The following is a 27500-nucleotide window of genomic DNA, read 5'->3' on the forward strand; positions in this document are numbered from 1 at the left end:
GATAGGGGGACCTAGTTTTAAAAGCCGGTTTATCATAATTTTTTTGTATGTTTCCGACTACTTTTTGATTGTATTTGAAAGATTAAAGACTAAAGTTAATTTTCAACAGGAAAAATATTTATACAAGCAAAAACAAAAAAAACAAGAAGTGATGAAAAATGTTTTCACGGCGAGCTAACCAAATTCAGCTAAATTTTGAAGTTATATAAATTCATCGTAAAAATCCTTTAAAAGATAAGTATTAGTTTTCTGGGTCTATTTCAAAGATAATTAATCCTAAGACATTGTATTAAATAAAAAAAAAAGCACACCTTGTTTGTACAAAAATAGCTTAATTAGCCTCAAAAGCGAGGGATTCTGCCCTTCACAAAATCGCAACAAACGGAAGTTTTGTAAACGCGGATTATACGGAAGCCCAAAATTTCAGCCAGTCGAAGGGCTCTCTGAAAATGACGTCATGTAATTCAAAGGAGGCAAGGGGTGCTAGTTTTCTCTTTTCCTCCAACGTGCATCCTTACATTCCAATCCTGAATGTTTGTATCATTTTTATCATTTTATAATTTAATTATTTATTTCTATGTTCCTATTTTAAAATTATTTTTGTTTCTAATTATTGTTCAAGATTATATAAAAATTATGTTACATTCATGCAAGCAAGAAAAATATTAAAATGATGCGAAACCTATAATTTTTTTTTTAAAGTAGAAATATTTTTTGCTATTGCAAGTTTTTTGTGTGAAAATATTAAATAAGTAATGCTTAATTCAATGATAATATCGGTAGTTCGAGAAATTAATTTTTCTTCGAGTTATATCGAATTCATTATTACGGACTTAGGGGCTACGTTTCTGTAAAAATTAAACTTATTTCGTTTGTTTTTAATTTTGATAATTTACGCTGCTTTATTTTCAATTAAAAAAATAAATAAATAAATTCATTCATTTTTTTTACAGAAAACCATAACTTTAGTAAAGGCGTTTTTTTTTTTGTTTAAACAAAATAATACATTTGCACTCATATTTAAATAAAAATAATTAGTTCATTATATCCCGTGATCATTATTTGATAAAAACTGAATGTTTCATTAAAATTGGTTGATTTTCTGATTTTTGGTGAATTTTTAAGTAAAGGGAGGGGTCAAAATGTTTATACATTTTGAGCATCGGCATTCATTTTGCACGTACCTAACGTTTACCATGATTAGTCCCTATTAAAACAAAATAACTGTCTAGCTTCACTCCTACTAGTGTAAATGCTTATTTAAAGGTATATATTTAATTGTTTCTTTTTTTAAGAGGGTAGGGCTTGGCTTGTACTTTCCGAACGATCCTAATTTTCTATTGCTAAAGTGTCATTTTTACCTAATATTCATTTTTTTTTTTTTTTTACAAACACTATATATATATATATATATATATATATATATATATATATATATATATATATATAGTGTTGGCACGATTAATCGGAATCGAAAAATCGGAACTTTTAGTGCATCGAAATCAGTATCGGAATAATTATCGCATATTTTCTGATGCCAAAAACGATTCTTTTAATTATCTTTTTTATTTGATACTGTTTTTTTTAAAAAAGTCCACTGCTGGTAGCAATTATAAAATAATCAAAATTTATGGTTTTAAATTATCCGTAAACCTAAAATCTATAGCCCCCCCCTCACCAAGTATATTTTTATGTTTGAGAAAGTATGTGCACATTTAAAACGTGTTTTACGGTAATTGGGAAAAATAGCAAATTCATAGTTAAGTAGAGATTTATGAAGAATCGGAATCGGTAATTGTATTGGAATCATACCATCACTATATATATATATATATATATATATATATATATATATATATACATACACATATATACAAAGAACCATATACACACAACCACACACACACACACACACACACATTAGTAAAAAGTTTTCCCTGACCAGTCGTATATCATTGCTAGTAATGCAAATTTACTTTCGTAGCGATCGCTATTGCCCTTTGAGAGTTTTCAAGATGGCGGACGGAGGATGGATGCGCCGAGATAAGACGGCGAAAATCGGGCGTTCCTTTCAAAGCAGATCCGGCGTTCGAGATTCTATTTTGCAGTCGACAGACCAGATAAAGCGCGTATTTAGCGGCGGGTCCGTTCACCTCAACCTCGCGTTCACTCAGTCACCATTTGTGGCCCAGAAAACCGCGATGAAATCATATAGGAACCTTATGACAAGACCTCCCAACGCGCCATCGCCTTATCAACCACAAAAACACCAGAAAGAGGCGGCAGTTTCGGAAAAGATACATCACTTTGCGGCGTTCAAGTTCAAGCCAGGTGAGGGAGGGGGGAGGGACAATACTTTTAAATAATATAAATCAACTAGTCGAAATTAACACCGATGTGAGGATCAATCATTATGATTCTGCAGGGTTCGGTACGTTCGTCATATGGACAGTGTGTGTGTGTGTGTGCGCGTAAGTGAGTGAAAGAGAGGGAGAGATACTGAAAGAGAAATAATGAAGAGAGAACGAACGAAGGCGTAAAGTAGATAGTATAAAAAAACAACGCGCAAAAATAGAAAGAAAGAAAGAAAGATTTATATAATAGATTTCTGTGAAAATATGATTTTTTTTCCAAATTATATTTCATTTAAGAAGCCCAGTGTAATTACAAAACATATAACATACATATGACAAAAGTCTATATTCCAAATGTTATGATATTGACCATCTTACAATTTATTCCCTTAATTACGTTGACGTTTACAATACTTGACAGTGACTGTTTCATAGCGCAAAATACTTCATTTAATTATTATATCAACCAATGAATCTATCACCAAACGTTTTTTATCACTCGTAAATGTATATTTTAATCGACTTTTCATTGACTCTTTTTATTATTCGTAACTATATATTTCACTTCTATTTTTAATATTTTATCTCCACCTGATGATGATTCAAGAAAGAATCGAAAGCGCTCGTGTGAACCATGGAACATTTGTAAATACCTTCCATCTTGAAGTTAAAAAAATCTTACGAAAGATCGAAAAAATGAAAAAAAGAATCATTAAGCAAGGTATCTCTGTTGTTTTTAATAATGTTTGCCTGAATGAAGGAATTCTGCCTAAATACACTAATATATATATATATATATATATATATATATATATATATATATATATATATATATATATATATATATATATATATATATAACTTGGTGCATTAGCTTAAATTGAAACCAAAATAAAAACTTATGAAATCTATATATCTATAAAAGTGAACGTGTCTGTCTGTCTGTCTGTCTGTCTGTCTGTGTAGATTTCCCTACGCAATAACTCTGTCAATTTTTAGTCTATAGACTCGAAATTTGAAATACCGGGTACTGAGATTTGAGAAAATCGATGTGACGGGTGTCAGCCAGAAATTTGGCTGTTAAGGGGTCAAATTTCAACGATTTGACCTTTAAGAACTCTACCAAACTCCTCCGACAATTTTGGGTCTAGACACTTGAAATTTTAGATATAGGATCCTTGAACATGGATCTAACTTAATAAAGTGATTTAAGCCCGAAACAATAAATGTTAAGGAGTCATAATAGGGGTCAAAGTTTTAAAAAATTAACCATTTTTTTTGTTTTTTGCTTTTTTTGCACAGCATACACCTCCAAACACCCGAGCAACGCCGGGCACCCCTGCTAGTATATATATATAACTTGAATTCTTTCATACATAATCGAACCCACAACTTATGAAGAATTCCTAATAAATTTAAAAAATAGATGACTTAAGTGCCATCAGCTATAATCGAAACCGGAAGGAAAACTTATGAAGAATGCTTGGTAAAACTATTTATGACAAGAAATGGAATTACATAATAATTAAATGACCCAGATATGAGCGTGACACATAAAATAACGCACACGCTATCGTATTAATATATAGATTAATAATACAAGCAGAGAGGCCCGTCGTTTCACGGGATTGAATGAAGATCAACGAATGTTTCACACTTCCAATATATTTATTGTCATCGAAATCGTTTTCAATCAAATCGATTGTTTGCTCTAGTTGGGGACCCACCGAGAGGAAGCTTCACATAATTTCCCGCAGTGACTCAGTCCACAACACATTGTAGTGCACATTGCACTGTAGAGAATCTACTGTTGATTATATTAAATTATTTTTATATAATGGCTTCAATTAAAGTTTAAAATACAAAAATCAAGTATCATGGTTCAATGAAGAGAAACTTTTATTTAGACCTCGCTCTTGTCTTATCAAATAACCTAATTTTGATTTTTTATGTCGGGCCTTTCTGCTTGTGCGATGATAAAACATCTCAAATGCATTTGTGATGTTTTGGTCAAATTCGGACTCTTCCTTCTTTAATATGATTTTTTTTTTTACGATTATCGATACTTATCGGAGACAAATGCAAAACCTATCTAAGAACCCGCCCAGATACATAGTGTACATTTGTGTGAATTTTTTTTTTTAATCGGTCCGGTCGTTTCGAAGTCCATAGGAGAACTCTCTCTCTCTCTCTCTCTCTCTCTCACACACACACACACACACACACACACAAAGTTAGTTTTATATACTAGGGATTTAACGAAAACGACAACACAAAACTACTTTCAATGCATAAACAGATTTTTTTCCCGTGTTCGTCCATGGCCGCGATCTTTATAAATTGCCCGTTCCTTAAACCAACTTCCGCTTCTTAACTGTATCTGACGCAACAAAATAGCGACCATGAAATTGCTTCTCTGAAAAAAAAAAAAAATCCCGCGAAAATAACGCGCAATTCTGTGCGCAATGTATAACATCTTTTCTTTGCTCGCCCTCCCTCACCACTGTCTACCTCTTCCTCTCTTGAACCCCTCCCGCTTCTCACAACAACAATTTAAGATATTATTTTATCGACATTCCGATAAGGATTTTTTGTCCTGCGGCCAACGTTCATCCTGGCTGTAGCGCGTCGGCCCGCAGTGGCCGAAGATTTGTAGGTGTGAGGCCAAAGTGGCCGGAAAGATAGTCCAGCCACAAACGCTACAAAACGAAGCCCTTAAGCTGACATGAACTGACCGCTAGGGTACAAATCAAGGCTGCACACAGTGGGGACGGTCAATCGGAGAGTGCCACTCCCTCGGAGAACGTGCTCCGAGATGAAGAAAGGAGGAACCAACCGAGCGAACACGATATGCGAAGTGCCAGCGTTCTCGATAACCGTGCCGGTTGTCTTCCAGTGATCGCCGCCTCCCAAGCCAGCTGACCAGTGTGTTACCGAACCACACCCGGATGTTTGTGTGTATGTAAGGGGGGTGTATGGCAAAGTAATCATATGAAAGGTCAATATTAATCAAGGGGTCACTCTATCAATATGCTTCTGTATTTTGGACATTCTCCATCATCTTTCTCTCTCATGTATATATGTACATACGTGCGTGCACACACACGCACATTATATATATATATATATATATATATATATATATATATATATATATAAAATATTTTTGCGAAAATCAAGACAACAAAAATATAAAATAAGAACATCATATGGTGTATTTCCTTATGTGTTACAATTGTTTCGTAACCATTTGGACAAATTTAAACATTATATTATTTAAAAAATTATTTTGCAAAAATAACTTATTTCTATTAAAACATCTACCTCTCCATTTCTCTCTTTATCCGTCTCTCTATCTTTCACTCTCTGAACGCCCCTCTCTCTCTCTCTCTCTCTCTCTCTCTCTCTCTTCCGCCCAGCCCTTTTCTTTCTAGGTGAAAATACAACTACATTTTATATATAGATTCCTCGAGTAATTAGTCGGCATCAACCTCCCCCCCCTCAAATTAGTGCATAATAACACTTAAAAGTAGACCTTCACCTCATAAAACCTAGCTCAGTTGACCGCCAAATTATACATAATTCTTTCTAAATGTTTGATATTTTTTATTCAGGGCTATGCCGATGAAGAATATACCAACCTTGTGAGTGCTCTTGTGTTCGTTTTATATTTGAGCTCGATATACAAACATACACACAAACAGACAACTGCCTTTTATATGATAGACTACCAGGCATTGTCCGGTCGTAAAATACACGTAAATTTAACGTGTTTTCAAACCTACTTATTCTTAACATAAAGATGTGAACCATGCGCATTTGTGAAACAATTGACAAACTGATAAAAATCCGATGTCCCCCACGTACCAATATTTCAATTTTGAGCTTTCAGCAGCCTTTTTTTTCCAGATGAAAACCGATTAAAAAGTTTTCCACATATCTGAATACTCGATACATCAAATTTCAAGTCTGTAGATAAACAATTCGTCGAGTATATCGGTTGAGAAGTGTCCTCACACAGATTATCACTTTTATAGATATATACATTACATGAAAATAGATGATGTCACTTGAGATCTCTCTCTCTCTCTCTCTCTCTCTCTCGCTCGCTCGCTCGCTCGCTACAATCCCCTTCTTTCGCTACAACCCCCTCTATCTGTCTTTCTCCTTCTCTGTCTGTCTGTCTGTCTCTCGCTCTATATTCATCTATCTATCTCCAACCCTCACTTTCTTTTGTACATCTGTCTATCCATCTCCTATCCTTTCTCCATTGAAAAACCACTCCTGGACGGGAAAAGAAAAATAATAACGCAAGTCGCGCGCCAACAAAATGAACCGCTAATTGAAAATTCCAGAAGCTCTCAGGACAAACAAAGCCACGACGGAGAAAGAGGCCAATTTGAACTCGGAGCCGACCGGTAACTGGCATCGGACAAAGATGGCGACGGGTTGCGTTCTTTTCACGCATGAATGGGCGCGAAAACTGGGTCTGCCTAACGTCGAAGACAAACGAGGAGGAGACGCTCAACTCATTAGGACGAGAGTTAAACATAATTTTATAAGAACAAACATTGAAGAGTGATGATCAAGGATTATCCAGACGAGGTAAATAGATGTGCATATAGAATAAGGGAGGGATATAGAAGGTAAAGGAGAGAGAGAGAGAGAGAAAGAGTGTGTGTGTGTGTGTGTGTGTGTGTGTGTGTGTGTGTGTGTGTGTGTGTGTGTGTGTGTGTGTAAGGAAAAGAAATAGAGTGAGAAAGAGAGAGTGAGTAAATGAGAGAAAGAAAGAGTGTGAGACAGAATGAGAAATGGAAAGTGAGAGTGTATGGGAGGGTAAAAAGAGAGTACGTGTGTGTATAAGGGAAAGAAAGATAGTAAGAAAGAAAGAACGAAAGAGTGAGCATATAATGATAGAGGATGTATCGAGACACAGGAATGGATATGTTTGATCTGGCAGAACGGTGGTTCATTAAAATTGTGGGGTCCACAAAGTATGGAAATAAAAAAATTTAAAAAAAAACGTTTACATGTGTTTTTGATATAGATGTACATAATAATACTTTGATAAGTATGTTTTAACTTAAATAGGGATGGTATAATAAAATTGCGGGGTCTGCGTTCGCGCCTGTCCTCCATAGAATGGAAATATGTCACAAAGTTTAACAACGTTTTCTTTTTTTTTTTAATATAGATCCACAGAATATTGTGATAAGTGTTTCAGTGTGAACAGGTATGGTATAATAAATTATGAGGTTTATCTATTTTATTTTTATCATATTTTACTTTGGTTTTTATACTCCCAAATTCAACCCAAATTTACAACCCTTTCTTTTCATAACCTATCATACTTTCATAAATCAGAGTTCATTTTCTGTAGGCTGTTTTTGAACACACTCAACGACGGGTACTTTTGCTAGTATATATATATATATATATATATATATATATATAGAGAGAGAGAGAGAGAGAGAGAGAGAGAGGAAGAGGGGTGAGGGAGAGATTAATTGATCTGTAGAATATGCCTGTGTGAGAAGCCTATTTTGTTTCAATTCAACACATGTATGGAACTCCGACGGGTACTACCCCACCTGCTACTCAGAATGGGCTTGGGAGTTTAGCAGTTTCACCACTGGATGAAGTTTTGTGTAATCCAGGTGGTTCGGGAAAGGAGGAGTTTTAATAGTTGATTCGTCTTTACTTTATGAAAATCGCTCCAGACAAGGCATGAAGTCACTTGATGTAAGGAGCTAAAAAAAAATTACTACTTAAATGTGTTTATGGTGTGTACAGATACGCATATGTAAATGGCGACAGTAAAAAGAGTCATTTCTTTTTCAAATGCTCACACGCATATGAAGGAGTATCAGAGAGTTGTTAAACCTACACGCAGATGAAAATGGGTTCTGCAGCTAATTACAAACTACGGCCAATTAAAACAATTAAAATACAATGTTATTTCAAACATAATTCAATTACAGAATGAACAAAAAGTGTCTTTCATCTATAAATATAAGAGCCAAAATGTGTGTATGTATGTATGTTCGCTTTTTGTGTATGTCCGTGAAAGGATTTTTCCCAGGCCTTTTGGTTAGGCTCGCTCATACTTAAAACTTTTTATATCGCGTCTAAATCATAATAACTACGACTCAACAACGGGGGGTCGCGTGTGTATTTAATTTGCCCGACTTTTACCAGCTCGCCGCATCTTCGAAAAGCGAATGATCTGGCTTGCAGCGCAAAACTAGGTCAGACATTACGCCACTTCCTCGCACCTGTTTATTTCGCTTTATAAACCTTCACTTAACGCGTTTATCAGTTCCTCTTCCTTCGTGGTCGAGATGGTTAAGTGTCTGGCTTCCCCCCCCCTTTTGTTTCCACCTTCGCGTCAAGGCTGCAGGGTTCAATCCTACCTTCCTACTAAAACTTTTTTTTTCTTTTACCCGGCCAACGCTTTTTTTAGCACACACACACCTCCAAACACTCGGGCAACGCCAGGTACCCCGCTAGTCTATAATATAAATCTCACCTGTCTGTTTAAATATATGTATGTATGTTTGTATGTATGTCTAAAACATTCGACATAAGCGACGGATTTTCACGAGATCGGTATCATTTTGAAGCTCGACCCTTCAGATGACAAATACCGAAAAATTGGTAAAAAACATTAATTCCTTCACCCTCAACTGAACACTTTTCTACAGGGAGGGGTCGCTTTTTACACCGATATTTTTGATTGTCTAGCCTTAATTTAACCTACGTCACTTTCTGTTTGGCGATGGGTGCAACAGCAAACATGTCACTTTCTTTTCACATTATTTTCCTCCTTCGTAATATGGGTTCGAGCCTGCCATGCCTACTTCCATTTTATTTATTTATTTATTTGCTTAACACCTCCAAACACCCAGGCAACGCCAGGCACCCAGGCTAGTCTATAATATAAATCCCACCTGTCTCTTTAAATATGTATGTACGTCTGCCTAAAACTTTCGACAGAGGTGACGGATTTTCACGAGATTAGTATCATTTTGAACCTCGACGTCTCGGACGACAAATATCAAAAAAAAAGCCAAAAATATAAATTCCTTCACCCTCAACTGGGAAGTTTTCTACAAGAAGGGGTTGATATTTTGCGAACCATTTTTGCAAGTCATCGTATCAGTTGGATTGACTTTGCCTAATTTTAACGTTCCAAACTTTCGGTCGTGTCATGGAGTAGGGGTAAGACGTCAGGTTTTCTTTCATTTTCTTTTCCGTCTCTGCGTCACGGGTTCGAGCCTGCCTGACTACTATCACTTTTTTTTTTCGTCAACACACACTTCTAAACACCCGGGCAATGCCTAGTTAACCTATATAAGAAAGAAGCTTTGCGATCCCTTTGGCTTAATAGAGGTCTTCTATCTTCTAAAATTAATAATGATCGGTTAATTGTTTAGAAGTGAATTATGTACATACAAATTAATAAAAATATATACACATACCTAACCTATATGGTATTTTTGTCAATATGACATAGAGGACAAAATGAAAACTCACCATTTAAAAAATTGATTTCTAGAAGTATTTGTGTCTGGTATGAACGAATATCAAAGTTAAATTTGTAGCCGCCAAGTAATTCTTATAATATTAAGACCGTCATTATCCAATGTATTCCCTATTGTTTTCACTGTCGCCATTTTTAACATAGGAGGAGTGTTTTGTATTGCTGGGAGCATGCGTTAAGTGTCTTAGGTAACAAAGAAAAAAATGGCGGACACTTTAAAGTATTTGATAAAACATGGGAAGTCTTGTCGGTGACAAATTTAACTGTGATATTAATTCATATCGCACCCAAATCCCTCTAAAAATCAACGTTTAAAGGTAAGTATAAATGAGTGCCTCACGAATTGAACGACAACCAAAAGAAAGGCTGTTATGAAGTGGCATCTTCCCTACTTTTACGAAACAAGAACGACCCGTTTCTCAACTAGGTTGTGAGTTGCGATAAAAAGCGGGTTCTTTACGACAAACGGCTCAGCTCAGTAGTTAGGCAACGACGAAGCTCCATGACACTTCCCGAAGCTAGAGTTGTACCAAAAGAAGGTAACGCTGACTGTTTGGTGGTATGCGACCGGTCTCATCGATTACAATTTTTTGAATGCAGACGAAACCGTTATGGTGGAGAAGTCAACAAATGGATGAAATGAATCAGAAACTTCGACAACGAGATTCTCCATTATTCAACACTAAATTCCCAATTCTCCTCCACGGCAATGCTCGACCGCACGTTACTAAACCCACCCTGCAGAAGTTGAAAAAATTGGCTTACGAAACTCTGCCTCACCCATCATACTCTGTAGACCTCTCACCTACCACTTTTTCAAGCATCTCGACAACTTTCTTCGTGAGAAATGCTTAAAAAAAACCTAAGCGATATCAAAAACGCCTTCAGCGACTTCATCGGACCCAGAACGCAAGATTTTTACGGTACTGGCATAAATATACTTGTTTAGCGTTGCCAAATGTGTGTTGATTCTGATGGTGCTTATTTCGATAATTAAATTTTTGCTTAAGCCGAGATACGCTTATCTGATATAAAAAAGTTAAAAACCGCAAGAACTTTTTTTGTCAATATGATAATTACTAAATAAATTGAAATGATGAAGGATGCAAATTTCATTAATTAGTTTATCAAAAGTTCAAACAAAGAATATCAAAAACGAATTTATTTGCTTGTTCCATGGAGTTTCAAAAATTGTGATTTTCTCTACAGAGTAAATATCAAGAATAACAAAAGAAAAGAATTACTAGTTTGCATGAATTTGAAAGTTTTGATAAATGAAAGTAAAGAATTTGAAAACTTTGAAAATTGATTGTTTGTAAAATCATTTCTACCATGTGTTTAAAAAAAATGTTTTTAGAAAAGTTTCAAAGTTGAGTATCAAAGCGATGTTTAAGAAATAATTTTTAAAATTATAAAAAAAAGAAAAGGAAAAATGAAGCACATATATTTGTATGTATTCTAATAGGATTTTTTCTTAGGGCCCTGAGAATATGTAGTGAAGAATACATCGTGGAAGAATTTGAGTATATCGAACGTACATTCATGAACTTGCAATACCCTCAACATTTTTTGGCAAATACAAAAAGAAAAGCACTAAAAATTTACCATAACCGAAACCGAGACCATTCCTTAAATAGCCAGACACACAACAGACAATTAACATTACCAACTAATAAAAACAACGACACAATCTATAAGAACCTAAATAAGACAGGCATTCAAATAACAAAACTAAACTCTTTAACAATTAGGGATCTAACACGTAAAATTATAACTAATACCAACATTAACACCAAAGCCGGAATATATTCCATACCCTGTCTTGATTGTGGAAGAATATACGTAGGAGAAACTCAACGTAATTTAGATAAAAGAATATATGAACACAAAAGAGATGTAAAAAACAACAATACACTCAACGCCATATTTTGTCACATCATGGAAAACGACCACCATTTTGATTTTAACAAAGCAACTTTCCTTAAACACATACATAACAGATCCACACGACGTTTAATTGAGTCAGCTATAATCTCCCATTCCAGCAATATAATTAAGCAAAGAAAAGGTTTTTTCCACGTTGCTCTCTTTCTGTCGAAAATAATTATTAAAGAAAACAACTTAGACACCGGTTAAACGCGAAAAAAAAAAAAAAAAAAAATTCGTAATTTCACTTAATTTTATTTTTATTTTACTTATTTACTGTATTTTATCATTATCTATTTTTAGACTCCATTTTATCACCTCCTATTCTTATTTTTAGATACCATCTTTTAAGTTACTGCGCTATTTTATCCCAATTCAATTATTTCTAATTTAAAAAAAAAAAAAAGATTCTTTCGTAATCTCGTGTCATTTTATTTATTTAATCTATCACCGCTATATTTCCAAACACAATTTTTAATCTCTACGATATTTTATCTTTTAGACGTAATCCACTACACTAGTTTACTCTAATTAGTTCTTCTCTCATAAAATGTATATACATGTATATATGACATCTAATTTACATAAGGAAAACACGCTGCTCTCCCCCATCATTATATATAGCCCCAATCCTCCGACTCTCTCGTCAATGACCATCCCTCTTGAAGAAGCCCGCATAAATCGGGCGAAACGTTGAGTATCCAGGTCCTTCCACCTCCATTTTATTTCATGTGTGTGTATGTATTTATATGTATAGTTGTATGTGTGTATGTATATATATGTATATTTGTATGTGTGTATGTATATATATATATGTATATATATGTGTGTTTGTATGTATATATATATATATATTATATATCATATGCTATTGGTACCATATAACCTAGCACCACCTGCCTCATGGTCGGGTCACCGGCGACTAAACTGGTTCCCCCGCCAGACTTGTTTGGTGAGGAGGGTGGCTAGTCTCCCTGAATGATTAAAAACAAGACCTTCCAAATGGCGAATGAACCCTTTTTGGGGGGTCAACGGCCAACTAGCACCGTCTGTGTTTGTGTGTATGTATGTGCATGTTGGGGTGGAAAGGGATCCCGTAAGCCGTGGTGAAGGCAACCTTTCTAGGAGAAGCAAATCTCTGATTTAAAAAACCATAAACCGGGAGACCACTACCCGCATTAAGCTGGTCTACAGTTTAACTTGTTGCTGGCTATCTTGCTCTTTCTTGTTGCTGGATCTCAACATTTTGAACCGAGAGAGATAGACAGCTGTCATACAAAGCTAAGACTCTGTAACATCATCTGTGTATAGATACTCCCTCAGGCATTTGTCTATAAAAATGGTCCTGTGGCGATGGAAAAGTTGTGATGCGTGGAGCCTTGAAATGCTGGAAGCATGTAATAATTGATCTCAATAACTGTCTTCAGTGTCATGCGTGCTTGAGCGTGGGAATTCACCAGTAGGACTAAAAACAAAGTAATTTTTGGCTCATGGACTTTAAGTGTCTGAGGGAGTGGCACTCGTCTGACAAGACGTTGCAATCATCATCATATATATGTATGTGTGTGTATATATATATATATATATAATTTTTGTATGTGTGTATATATATATATATGTTTGTATGTGTGTGTGTATATATATATATATGTGTATTTTATAAAATAGAGCCAAATACACAAAACCCGTGAACAATGAATTGGTGGATTGAATAAACCACATAATAGATATCAGTAAATAGGGATATGAATGGTTTCACTAACAAATAACGCAATTTTCGTTTCTCGTCATTTTAATTTGTCTTATATATACATATAGGCACACACACACACATATATTTTTTCCATAGGCATAACCACTTATGAAGGCCTAGAGACCACTCGAGGATAAGGGTTAAGAGTGTACAGTAGTCAATTGGACAATATCGTTGGTAATGGAAATTCGGTAAATTTGTTAACTTAAGTGGAGCGGCTCATCAAGAACTTGTTTACGTTGGACTTGAAGACAACCATATTGTAGTCAGCTGGAAAGCAGGAAAACGGAAGACAATTCCACGGGCGTGCAGTTCTAAGAAAGAAGCTTTGTTCGTGGAATCTACGTGTAGGTTAAGGCACAGATAAAGAGCGGGGGGAATTATTGATCGTGTTTTCAGGTAGACGAGTGTTTCTTGTGAAAGTTTGGCGAGGAGGGAACATAGATTGAAGCTCAGTCGAGCACTTGCCATGAAAATAACGATAAAGCAGAGACAAACTCGCAACATCTCTTCTGTGCGATAGAGGTTGCAGGAAAGAGAAAAGGACATCTCCTACGAAATATACATATACAAATATGATTAACACACATACAGATATACATATATAAGGGCATACACATACATACAAATATATATGTAAATACACACATACATAAATGTATATGTACATGCACACATACATATATACACACCAACCATAAACGGGCAAAATACCTACCGACTGAACTATCCCAAGAATATATATTGATAGGGATGGTTCCCTGGACTGGCTCAAAAGAGGATCCCTCCATTACGACCAAGAGAGGTTGATATTGGCTGCACAAGACCAGGGCCTCATGACAAACGCCTTCAAAAAGATGTGTGGTCTAAGCAACAATAATAAATGCAGGTTCTGTAGCACTGAGGTTGAAAGTGTGGGCCACCTGATTTCTGGTTGCAAAGTCCTACTTGGAGACGGTTATTATACAGATCGCCATAACGGAGTTTGCAAATACCTTCACTGGAAGATATGTAAGAAACTCAACATTCAGTGTAGTAAAAACTCCTGGGAACATATACCAGAACGAACAGTTGGGAATGACAACTACACTATTCACTATGACTACATAATCCCTACTGCTACATATCTTGAAAACGCAGCTGTTAAACCAGATATAGTGATTTGGGACAGAGCAAACAAAAAAGCGACCGTAATAGAGGTCAGTGTACCCAATGATACAGGGCTTAACAGAGTTGAGAGGGAAAAGATAACAAAGTATCAAGGACTTATGTATGATATGAAACGAAATTGGAAATTAAAAGACGTTTCAATTATACCAGTCATCATAGGAGCAACTGGGCTTATGAAAAAGAACTTTAAAAAGTACATAGCAAGCATACCCGGTGAACCAAGTGCAAGTGAAATACAAACGATTGCACTGAAAGGGACGGCTAGAATCCTGAAAAGATCTCTTGGTTGGACTCACTAAAATAGGGGTAAATGTCAGACATCTGGTTCGATGTCCCATCCCCTAGAAGAAAAAGTTTAAGAAAAATGAAAAAAAAAAGAGATAAATATACAATTATCCACACATCTATATACATGTATACATATTTATATACATATACACACATACGAATATATATATATATATATATATATATATATATATATATATATACATGCATAGAGACATTCAAATATATATACCCATACAAATATACATGCATATAAATATACATATATAAATGCACACATTAAAATATACATATATATGCATTCATATATATACACACATACAAATATACATATAAATATGCATAAAGATATGCACACATACACATACAAATATACATGCACACACATATTTATACACATATATATACATACACACAAACATGTATATATATATGCATACATATATATGTACATACAAATACACGTATATATACATATATATATACATACACACGTAAAAACATACATATATATACACATATAAACATGTATATATACACATATACATATATATACAAACATACATATACACATACATACATACATACATATATACATACATACATACACATATATATATATGCAAACATACATATATATACATACAAATATACATATATATATATACAAAGAAATATACATACACACATACATACATATACACACACATACAAATATACATATATATACATACACACATACAACTATACATATAAATACATACACACATACAAATATACATATATAAATACATACACACATAAATATACGCATATATATACGTACACACACATACAAATATGTATATATAAACACATACACACATACAAATTTACATATATAAATACATACACACACATACAAATATACTTATATAAATACGTACACAGACATACATATATATACGTACACACAAATATATATGATAGATAGATAGATAGATAGATGGATGAAAACAGAGATATTAAAAAGTACAGTCATAAGAATGCCTCAATAATCCAATACTATCTTCAATTAGCAATAATAATAACACTGGCAATTCTAATAATACTGCAACCAAGTATTAAGAGGAGAGGGGGGATACGACGTAATGATACCGATAACACCGCGTGGAAGTGAACGTTATTTATATTTTGAACAAAAAGAGATCTTCACAAATCGGAATAAAGACGCTAACATCAAAAATAATAATCTTAAAACTCTTTTATCCTACGCCTCTCGGTGAGAGGGGAAGGGGCTATTTCTTGTCAAGTGGTTTCTTTTCTTTTGTGAAGAAGAAAAAAGATGGAAGAAAGCAGATGATAACAACAAAAGGAATCGGGGGGGGATAGGAAGGGGAGGTAACTTCTGTGAAAAACGAAAGAGAAATATTGTTGGAAATGAAGATGGAGATAATAATGTTAAAAAAAAAAGATGGTGAAAAATATGTAGAAGATAAAAAGAGATGAAGAGTCTGAAAGCAAGAGAGACGAAAAAAAAAAGGTGATAGTTTGATTTGGTTCGGCCGTTTTGTTTCACAGCATATCAACCCTTTCGGGTTATCTAATGTCGAATCCATTCATTTGGGGGGGGGGAGCGGAAGTTTAACGCTTCAAGTTCTTTATATCTTCAAATAATTATTCATAGTGTCTGGTTGGTTTGTTTGTTTTGTTTTATGTCATATCAATCCTTTTCGAATCATTTAATGCCAAATTTAATAATTTCGGAAAAAGAAACGTTTTGTTGTTGAGTAAGAGGCAACAGATCAATATTTTTTATATGTCATTTTAAGCAAAAATAATATCACCCACTTGTCATATCGAAAATAGTAATATATGCAAAAATTACGAAAATTCATCAAGTGAAAAGTTATTTATAGTTAAAATTAGTTTTACGGAAAATTGAGTAAAATTGCATTTTTCGTAGATGTTACAAAGTAGATGGTGAAGAGTTTAGACTAAGAGACATGACGCATATTTTAGATTACACCGTAATGGCGTCCAGCATTGGTAGCCTAGAGTGATGTACTTTTTTTTATTTATTATTATTTTTTTTTTTACTGAAAACACAGTAGCAGTTGTTCAACTTGATGAATTTTCGTAATTTTTTGATATATTTCTATTTTCGACATGACAATGAAGTACATAATATTGTTCTTGAGTAAAATTTAAATTTTAAAAAATCGATCTGTCGCCTCTCTCTCTCTCTCTCTCTCTCTCTCTCTCTCTCTCTCTCTCTCTCTCTCTCAACAAGCGCCAAAGATTTTATGCTTCAAGTTCTTTATATCTTCAAATATTTATTCATGGTGTTTGGTTTGGTTGTTTTGCTTTACGGCATATCAACTCTTTTCGGGTTCAGTCATTTTTGCAAATGTTTTTATGCCTCAAATTCTGTATTTCTTCAAATATTTATTCATGATTTTTAGTTTGGTTGTTTTGTAGAAGAAAACTGTTGTTCTTTTTTGTTAACTTTGCCGAATCACTGAGTTTTACAACTGAACAAAAACAATAACATCAATATTTGGTCTATTCTAGGTCAGGAAGCCAATATCTCCAGACAGCTTGATCTGGTAGCACCATGATCAAACAAAAAAAAAAAAAGAGGAACCAGATAGAAAAAGATGCTGATGAAAAAGATCAAAAGCAAGATGAAAGTCATGGACAGGGTTATAATTAAATGAATGAAAAATGAGAGGAAAACAGATAGAAAAGATAATAATTAAAAAGATTCAGAGACAGATAAAAAAAAAAAAGAAAAAAAGATGCAAGAGAAGAAAACGAACACAAAAAAAAAACGGAGAATGAGATGAAAGCATCTGGAAATGATGAAGATAAATAACATGATGATGGTGAAAAAAATGAAAGAAGAAAAAGAAAAGATGATGAAAATGAAAAAAAAAATTAGAACCTCTTGAATTGAAAGACGTGTTTGATTTCAGAAGAATTTACGATCGGTAGCTGTTCTGTATAAGTCCTGGAGATGAAGAATTCTCGGAGGATAGCTGTCCTGTATAAGTCTCAGACTTTATAATTTTGCAGGCAAAGAGCAACAGATCTTCCTCGTGTTGACACACACAAAAAAAATTTACGTACTGGAATGCTAAAGATTCAATACTTTTATGGAGTAATTCTGGTTTCTGATTGGTTGCTAGCAGAATGCGACTCCATTCGATTGGTCTGTTCCTACCACCAGTGTCTGTAAGTAGAACCTTCCAACCTTCGGTTATCATACCTTCACTTTATATAAAAAATATTGCAACAAAACCAAACAAAACGCTAATGAGACAGATTAGTAAGGTCACCCCAATCCTTTGCTAAGTTTTCCAGGTCAACCGAAAACAAGTTAGTCTCTAAATAGGAGTAGAAGCTAAGTGGGGATATGTAAAATAAAATTATCAGGGTAGAATATGGGGATGGATGGTGTTCTTCAAGATGGAAACAACATTTAAGAGGAGGAGAGGTGGACAACAGCAAAATAAATATGGGGAGTGGGCACCTTTGAATGCTCTCTAGTAGCAAAAAAACAAAAAAAAACTGGACCAGGACTCATTTATTCCACTAAATGAATTCAAACCAAATAATGAATAAACCTAATTCTCAACAATTTTGCTTCTGAATTTCTTAGATGAAGGTTGATACTTTATACTATTTCAATTCTTCGGACTACTGTTCTCATCTTGAATGTTATTTTCACAATGTTTCGGATGACGTAACCACCGACCGTCTTCAGGTGTATCTTGTTGAACTCGGGCATCTTTTTGTCAGGAATTTGCACACCCATGCCCAGGTAGAAGTCTGATGTAATTCACAATTATATTGTAAGCATCGTCCATATTAGGGGTTTAACCTTCAATCTCCAGAAGAGTTTCACTTCGAACTGAATTTTATCTAGAACTTTTGCAGATAATTGTTGAATGAATTTTGAGCGGCTTGTTTTTTTTTAATGTAAAATTTTACTACTTATCACTATAGATCATTGCTTATTGCATATTGTTTTATATATATATATATATATATATATATATATATATATATATATATATACACACATATATATATGAGAAAAACGTGTTCTTGTGCAAAAATAGATTTAATATCATGCCGGCTGGTTGAAGGAGAGAATAGTTCAGTTCCGTTCACACGTGTTTATAGCTAGTAGTCGTCGGTATGAAGGAAGCCAGTTAAAGGAGAAAGAAAGAACAAAGACTTAAGTGTGTTCACGTGTTGTGATGGGTGTGTGTGTGTGTGTGTGCCAGTGTAGGTTCTTAAGCACAATAAATAATGTTCGTTTGGGTACCGCATGTGAAAATAAATGGTAGTTAGAAGAGGGCCATTGTTAGCTCGTTGTACTCACGTTCGGCTGAGGGCCAAAGCCCCTCGGCCGAACGTGAGCATGCATTGCCGAGGGCCAAAGCCCCTCGGCAATGTGTGCTCCTTGGCAAAGTAGAGAGAAAGAGGGTTGAGAGTTTCAGATTTCGCCTTTTATATACTCTGTCACGTGATTGAAAGCTGGCTTTGATTGGACAAGCCAGGGAGGAAATGGATTTCAAATTTCGAATCGTGAGAATTAGCTTCTGCCTACAATGTAACAAGTGTCGGCTGCTACAAGGGTCATTGACATGCTCACACAAAAAGACCTCGATGAGGCCTTCCAGAAGTTGTTCGGACGGTACAAGTGCATTGCAGCCGGAGGAGATTACTTCAAAGAGGCTGTGTGTACTATCAATAAAAGTGCCGATACGAAAAAGTCTGGAAACTTATTTAAGTCACCGTGTATATATAATTATTTCCACAGTCAAACAACGTCGCAGCTCATAAGCCATGAAAGACAACGAGTTGGAAGTTCAAAACTCGAGTTTCGTCTTTATTTGGGCTCATCAGTTGCACACATCCGAATTCGGGAATCCAAACCTACGTTCGGATGTGTTTAACTAATGAGCCCAAATGAGGACGAACCGGGAAAAAATAGAAGAAAAAATGAAAGAATAAGGGGGGGGGGGGAAGAGAAGCAAATAAAAGAACCAGGAAAAATAAGAAAACCGAACCAGAGAAAAGATGAATAACAAAAAAATAAATAAATAAACGAACCGGGAAAGAAAAGGAGAAAAATTAAACAACTTGGAAAGAGAAGAATAAAAAAATAAATGGAACGAGGAGAAAAGAAATCAATGAAAGAACCGGAAAAGATAAGAAAAGAAATTAACTAGTAAATAGAAGGAAATCAATTCGGGAAAGAGAGAAAAGAAGAAAAAAAAGAACTGGGATAAAGTTGCTTTTTTTTTTTTTTTTTTGGTTAAAATAAATAAAAAATAATAAAAAGAATAAGAATGAACAAACGAGTCGATAAAAAGAAGAAAAAGAAAATAATCGCGAAAGGAAAGACGAGAGAAAGAAAAAGATATTTGAATAAATAAAAGTTTTTGATTTTTGTTATGAAAAAAGAAAAAAGAAGCGGGAAAAATATACTTAACGGAAAACAAGATGGCGGAATTCAGGTCAATGAAAGATTCAAAATAATCAAAAGAAAAAAATGAAAGGGAATGAGAATCTTACAGTAAGTAAAAAAAAAAAAATAATAAAGATGGCGTCTAAAAAACAGAGACGACACAATAAAAGATTTGATGAACCTCGGGAAAAAAATTAATAAATAAAAACGAAAAGAAAATGGAGAATCGTAAAGTACCCTAAAGAATATGTAAGAGACGGATAACAAAAAAAAATCTGTAGAAAACCAGACAACCCTTAATCTAACAAAAGACAAGAACCAAACAACAACGCTTGGAGACAAGGTGAACAAATCGTTAATTGTTTTCTTCGGTCTCTAAACTGTGGACAGAGCGGTATGTGTCAACCGGCTGGATGACGTCCATGCTTCTTCCGAGAAGATCAAATAAAACCGGGGTTTGATCAAGGCGGACCATGTTGAGACGATAAGTGGTTTGATGGGGCCGAAGTGCAGGAAAGTGGTTGACGCTGGGAAGAGGGAATTTCCCCACTTCCATCTAGCCATCCGACTGGTTGACCAACCTTTCCAAAGTGGTCGTGGTCGGAGGGAGGGGGAAGGGTAGTGAATAGATCCTGTGTACTCTCAGAGTGAGAACGGATGAAGTTGCGTTGAGGGCTCCGATCATTTGTGAAGGTTTAAAAAAAAAAAAAAAAGGATAAGAAGAGTAGGTTGTGGGAGCGATCTTATTGTCCGCGAAAGTAATTACCACTACTACAGCCTCTAGCATCACTTTAAGGTTTAGCTCGATGGTTACAACGATGCTTTGGAGTTACACATTCTACAATGCCTAAGTGGGCAAACTAGAGATCGGCCGAGAGAGGTTAAAGATGCGGAGATGATTTCAAAGCAAACGATGCGGCATATCTATTTCCCCGACATTTGGTTTTGTCGGCTTATAAAATTTGGGATATTTCCCCCTTCCCTAAGCCTCATTACAAGAAGGGTTGCGATTTTAAAAAAAAATGAATACCACACTAAAATAACAAAGCTAAATCTATATATTAATACCGTAGAACCTTTAACGTACGTACGTACGTATGTGTGTCACAGTTTCCAGATTATAAATTATTCGATCGGGAGATCCTATTTATCGGGAGAGGGGGTGGTAGCATGCTACGAACATTAAATTAGTATATAGAGACGCTAATTTGATGTTCGTAGTATGTTACTGCCTTCTGTCCTCTTTTTTGATAAATAGGATCTCCCGATCACCAAAGACGTAATGTAAAAAAAAAAAATCAAATTTTGGGCCGTACGTGAAACGAAAATATATCTTCTTGGTTTTCTTCCTAGGATCCAAGGGGAGTATCTGTTCTGCCTAAAGAAGGTATAATGATATCGGATTAGAATCAATTGTCTTTCATTTTCTTCAGCAATTACATCAATGAGAATTGGAAAGCCTACTGGAGAGAACTTAAATGCATAAAGGAGAGAACTTGAATCCATAATAGACACTGTCCTAGAATGTCCAAGGTCTTTCCGTACAGGGATTTTATTTATTTATCAATGGGCAATTGTTTTTGCTTCTACAATTACATCAATTATATCACTATTAACACTATTGTGTGTTGATAAAAGTTTTTATTTAGTTTACGGATGAAAACGTTACACTGAAGCAAGAAGTGCAAAGTGGTTTTTTTATAGTGCTGTATATTCGACAAGAAACTCGGCGTAGAGGGAACGAAAGCGAGGTGAGATAGATATGGTAAGAAAATAATAAGACGGGGAATAGAGAGGGATAAATTCTAAAAGAATGTTGCTACGTGCACTTTTTAACTTCTATTTCGTTGTCATGGCTCCAGGCAACGTCGGTCATCCCTGCCACTTTATATCTAAAGGCTTGTTCTATTTGTTATCTCCAATGAAATTCTTTGAAACAATGGTCATGTTACTGAAAAGAAATCTGGCAAGGTTTGATAAAAAGAAGAGGAGTTTGTTTTTTGTTTTTTTTTTTGCTGACGACGGGGAAATAGACGCTCGTCTGTTCCTTTTCGATAAAAATCACCTTGTCTTTTGAACATACGCTATAAATGGAATATGCTGCAAAATTTGCACATCGGATTTTTTTTTTTTTTTTTTACAATAAAATATACATACTATGTGAAGGATTTAAGTGAAAATATCAAATAATACTGATAAAAACCTGTTCAATTTTGAGGAATAAAGGAGCACTGACAAAATGATACATAATCCACAATCAGTTTGATCACAACCACTATTCATTATACTTTGATTTTATTTGAAAATTCATAAACTGTTATGCCTATTGGATAGAACTTGGACGCCTATTGGAGAGAACTTGAATGCCTACTGGATAGAACTTGAATGCCTACTGGATGCCTAGTAGAGAGAACTTGGATGCCTAGTAGAGAGAACTTGGATGCCTACTGGACAGAACTTGGATGCCTACTGGACAGAACTTGGATGCCTACTGGAGAGAACTTGGATGCCTACTGGAAAGAACTTGAATCCTACTAGACACTGTCCTCGAGTGTATAAGGTCTCTCCATAGAGGGGTTTGTCAGGGCAATCTCTAATGAGGATATTTCACTCTACAAGTAAACTCTGACTTAATATTCAAAACAAATAGTATTCGAAGCCCAAATACAATCTCGTCGACATAGCTACATCACACTAACTTATACACGGATTTGTGCACCTTCTCTAAGCGATGTTGTATATAGTAACAGCACTAAGCTGGATACTCCACCGGACTAAATGAATTCTTTTCCTGGAATCTGGTAAAACAAAGAGACAAAAAAAAAAAGATATATCATAAGTTAGTTACCAGGTCAATAAATGTGAGGATACAACATGATCACGTTGACACACCGGTTCCTATTATATTACTAAAGTTAAGCAACAATGAGCCTGGTCAGTATTAAATGGGTGACCATTTGGGAATTCCAGATGCTGTATGTGCTCTCTGCTTATCTCAGCATTGTTTCCAGACGTCCTGGATTCGTCTTTGCCACTAGACTCAACCAGTGTCAATTCAGGAGAGGTGTGGATGGCGATTGCACAACCCTTGCCTCACAATTTCATGCTCAGGTATCCTTTCGAGAATGAACAGAGGCTTCCAAGTGGGAGGAAAATTAATATTTTTAACTTCTTTACTAACTCAGCGTTTGGGAGATAAAAGAAAACTGTAATTGAATATTCAAATATTTATGTATCTCATACAGAAATCAAGTGTTAGCCCCAAGAAGGGGTCCACTGATTTTTTGGGAAGGGACACTAAATTAAAAATGAAACAAATCTGCTAATCATTGTCATAATAATAACCCTAACCCATCTCATATTTTCACAAACAATAATAGCAACGTGTAGAGAAGCGCCATCTTCTATAATATAAAGTGCAAAAATCTTTTTAAATGTATGTATGTTGGTATGTCTGCCTAAAACTTTCGACAGAGGCAAAGGATTTTTACAAGACGATATCGTTTTGAAGCACGACCCATCAGATGACAAATATCGAAAAATTGGCTCAAAACATTAATTCCTTCACCCTCAACTGGGCACTTTTCTACAGGAAGGGTTCGCTTTTTTCGCTGATAATTACGAAAATCATGACCTCTTTGGATTGACTAGCCTTAATTTAAACCTACGTCACTTCCGGTTTGGCGATGGGCACAACAGCAAAGACGTCACATTTCTTCCATGTTCTTTTCTTCTTTCGCGGTATGGGTTTGAGCCTGCCTGCCTACTACCACTTTTTTTTTTTGCCTCAACACACATCTCTAAACACCCGGGCAACACCGGGCACCCAGGCTAGTCTTGAATAAAATCAAATCTTCAATAAGCACTAATAATTGGCAAAATTTCATCTCCCAACAAAATGAGCTTTGTTTGTGAATGGCTGAATGCCTAGTCTCCTAGAAGATGGGTGAATCGCCGCAGTTCACACGAATGGCCAAGCAGAAGTCGTGACTTAATGCTCTGTGACTTTTTTTTCTCTGAGGTTGGCTGAAAGAGCAACTCTATTCAACCAAAGCAAGAAATTTTAAAGAATTTGAAGTGTTGGGCCGATTAATCGGAATCGGAATTGAAAATGATTGATGCCTATTTTTCGATGCCAAAACGATTCTTTTAATTGCCTTTTTATTTGATTTTTTTAAGAAAATTCTTCCATTGCTGGTAATGATGATAAAATAATAAATATTTATTGATTTTAAATTGCTAATAAAGTTAAAATCGATAGATCATCCTCCTTAAGTGTATTTTGACGTTTAGGAAAATATCTGCATATTTTACATTTTTTTTTTTTTTTTTTACAGAAATCAGGGAAAATAATAAATCTGTAGTTAAATATTTATAGATTTATAAAGAATCGGAATCGGTAATCGTATCGGAATCAGTAATTTAGTACGGAATCGGTAATTGTATCAGAATCGGGAAAAATATTGGAATCGTCGTGAATAAGAGTTTCTCGTGAAATCAATTGATGTAATTCCAGGTTGACTTGAAAAGCTAGTGGCAAATGAAGACGCCTATATTGAATTTTAAATAAATGTCTATGCATCATTCTTTTCATATTAATTAATTGTAGAAATTATATTAAAAAAAAATTTGCACGTATTTTAAAATAGAAGGTACTTTTCAATCGCCCTGTGTGTGTGTGTGTGTGTGTGTGTGTGTGTGTGTGTGTGTGTGTGTGTGTGTGTGTGTGTGTGTGTGTGTGTGTGTGTGTGTGTGCGTGCGTGTGTGGATATATAATCGCGTTGACACACTGGTTCTCGTCAGATAACCGAAGTTAAGCAACGTTGAGCTAAAATTTAAACTTTTGTGCTTATTATAAAAATTGGATCCTTGGATTTTTATAAAATTTTCTGAAAAGCTGTAACTAACTGACTTTATATAATTTTGTTTGTCTATACTTCGTGATAACTCTTGGGGCTCTCTTAAGGCTACTAAAAACACTCCATTTTTGGGAATATTTTACCATATTTGTCCAAAAGTTTCTGCTTATGTCTATTTAGCAGTTTTACATGGTGCTGAACTCAAATTTAAATATGTTAAGGCCTTGGGGACTTTTGGGGGTAAATGGAAGGTGGAAGAAATGCTGAACTTAGACATGCATGCTTCACTTGTCCTTCTAGCAATCGCCTGTTTCGTTTTTTTTTTTCAGCATTTACGTGTTCCATTTTTTCTGTTCTAATTCACCTGTTCATTTTCATTTTATTTTAGCGTTCACCGGTTTCTTTTCTCTTACTTCTAGCATTTAGATGTTTCTTTTTTTTCTAGCATTTATGTTTCTTTTTTTTTTCTAACATTTATATGTTTCTTTTTTTTCTAACATTTATATGTTTCTTTTTTTTTCTAACATTTATATGTTTCTTTTTTTTTCTAACATTTATATGGTTCTTTTTTTTCTAGCATTTATATGTTCCTTTTTTTCTAACATTTATATGTTTATTTTTTTTTCTAACATTTATATGTTACTTTTTTTTTCTAGCATTTATGTTTCTTTTTTTTCTAACATTTATATGTTTCTTTTTTTCTAGCATTTATATGTTTCTTTTTTTCTGGCATTTATGTTTCTTTTTCTCTAGCAATTATGTTTCTTTTTTTCTAGCATGTATATGTTTCTTTTTTTCTAGCATTTATGCTTCTTTTTTTCTAGCATTTATATGTTTCGTTTTTTTTCCAACATTTATGTTTCGTTTATTTTTCTAGCATTTATGTTTCTTTTTTTTTCTAGCATTTATGTTTCGTTTTTTTTTTCTAGCATTTATATGTTTCGTTTTTTTTTCCAGCATTTATATGTTTCGTTTTTTCCAGCATTTATATGTTTCTTTTTTTTTCTAGCATTAATATGTTTCATTTTTCTAGCATTTACATGTTTCTTTTCTCTTACTTTTTTGCATTTACGTGTTCCTTTCTTTTTCTTCCAGCATTCTGGCAATCCTTACTTTTCTTTCTAGTATTCAACTATTCCTTCTTTCTTTTCTTTTATCAGTCATGTTCTTTTCTTTTTCTTCTTTTCTTTTTAAAAATCCCCCGTTTCTTTTTATGAATTCTAGCATTCACCTGTTTTTCGTTTTTCTTCTGCTATTCACCCATTTCTTATCTTTTTTTTTATAACATTCATCCATTTCTTATCTTCTTTTTTTAAATTTTATTTTAGCATTCACACGTTTCTTTTCTCATAACATTCGTCTGTTTCTATTCTTTGTTATTCTAACATTCATCCGTTTGTTTTCTTTTCTGATAACATTCTCTAGCCTTCATCTGTTTTTTTATTCTAACATTCATCCGTTTCTTATCTTTTTATTTTCGCATTTATCCGTTTCTTTTCTGTTTATTCTAGCATTAATATGTTTCTTTTCTTTTTATTCTAACATTCATCCGTTTTTTTTTCATTTTATTCTAGCATTCACCAATTTCTTTTTATTATATATTATTATAACATTCACTTGTTTCTTTTCTTATTCTTCTACCATGCACCAGCTTCTTTCCTTTTTCTTCCAGCATTCACCAATTTCTTTTCTTTTCGCCTTTTTCTTATAAGCATTCACATGTTTCCTATTTTTATTCCAACATTCACCCGTTTCTTTCATCTTCCTTCTACTATGCACCCATTTCTTCTTTTTTATTTTACCATTCACATGGCTTTCTTTTTTTTCTAGACTTTACGTATTCTTTTATTTTTCTTCTAAGAATCAAGTCTTTCTTTTCCCTCTAGCATTCATGTGTTCTTTTTTTTTCCATTTAGCATTCAAGTATTCTTTCCTTCTTTTTTTTCCATTTAGCATTCAAGTATTCTTTCCTTCTTCTTTTTTCTAGCAGTTACGTATCTCTTTCTTTTACTATAATTCAAGTATTTCTTTTTTTTTAACATTTCTGTATTCCTTTCTTTTTCCTTTACCCTTCAGGTGATTCCTTCTTTTTCACCAATCATTTAAGCTTCCTTCTCTCTTTCCTTCTCGCATTCATTAATCT

General features: G+C 34.4%; 1 protein-coding gene and 1 long non-coding RNA gene across 12 annotated transcripts in view; both read right to left on the minus strand.

The window, feature by feature from the left end:
- The window catches only part of LOC145265500 (ankyrin repeat and sterile alpha motif domain-containing protein 1B-like), a 903976-nt gene that overhangs the window by 64986 nt on the left and 811490 nt on the right, over nt 1-27500 (minus strand). The gene's annotated exons all lie outside the window — the stretch shown is intronic.
- Nucleotides 22492-27500, minus strand: part of LOC145265499 (uncharacterized) — a 6727-nt gene continuing 1718 nt past the window's right edge. Inside the window, exons 1-2 of the long non-coding RNA XR_013864660.1 lie at nt 27056-27500; nt 22492-27016 (exon numbers count right to left, since the gene is read on the minus strand). The exon at nt 27056-27500 is cut by the window's right edge and continues 1718 nt beyond it. This is a non-coding gene — a long non-coding RNA (uncharacterized LOC145265499). The remainder of the gene's footprint in view (nt 27017-27055) is intronic.

The sequence above is a fragment of the Euprymna scolopes genome, chromosome 40 (genome assembly GCF_053919585.1).
Source record: "Euprymna scolopes isolate OS-2025 chromosome 40, ASM5391958v1, whole genome shotgun sequence".
In the NCBI taxonomy this organism is placed as follows: Eukaryota; Metazoa; Mollusca; class Cephalopoda; order Sepiida; family Sepiolidae; genus Euprymna; species Euprymna scolopes.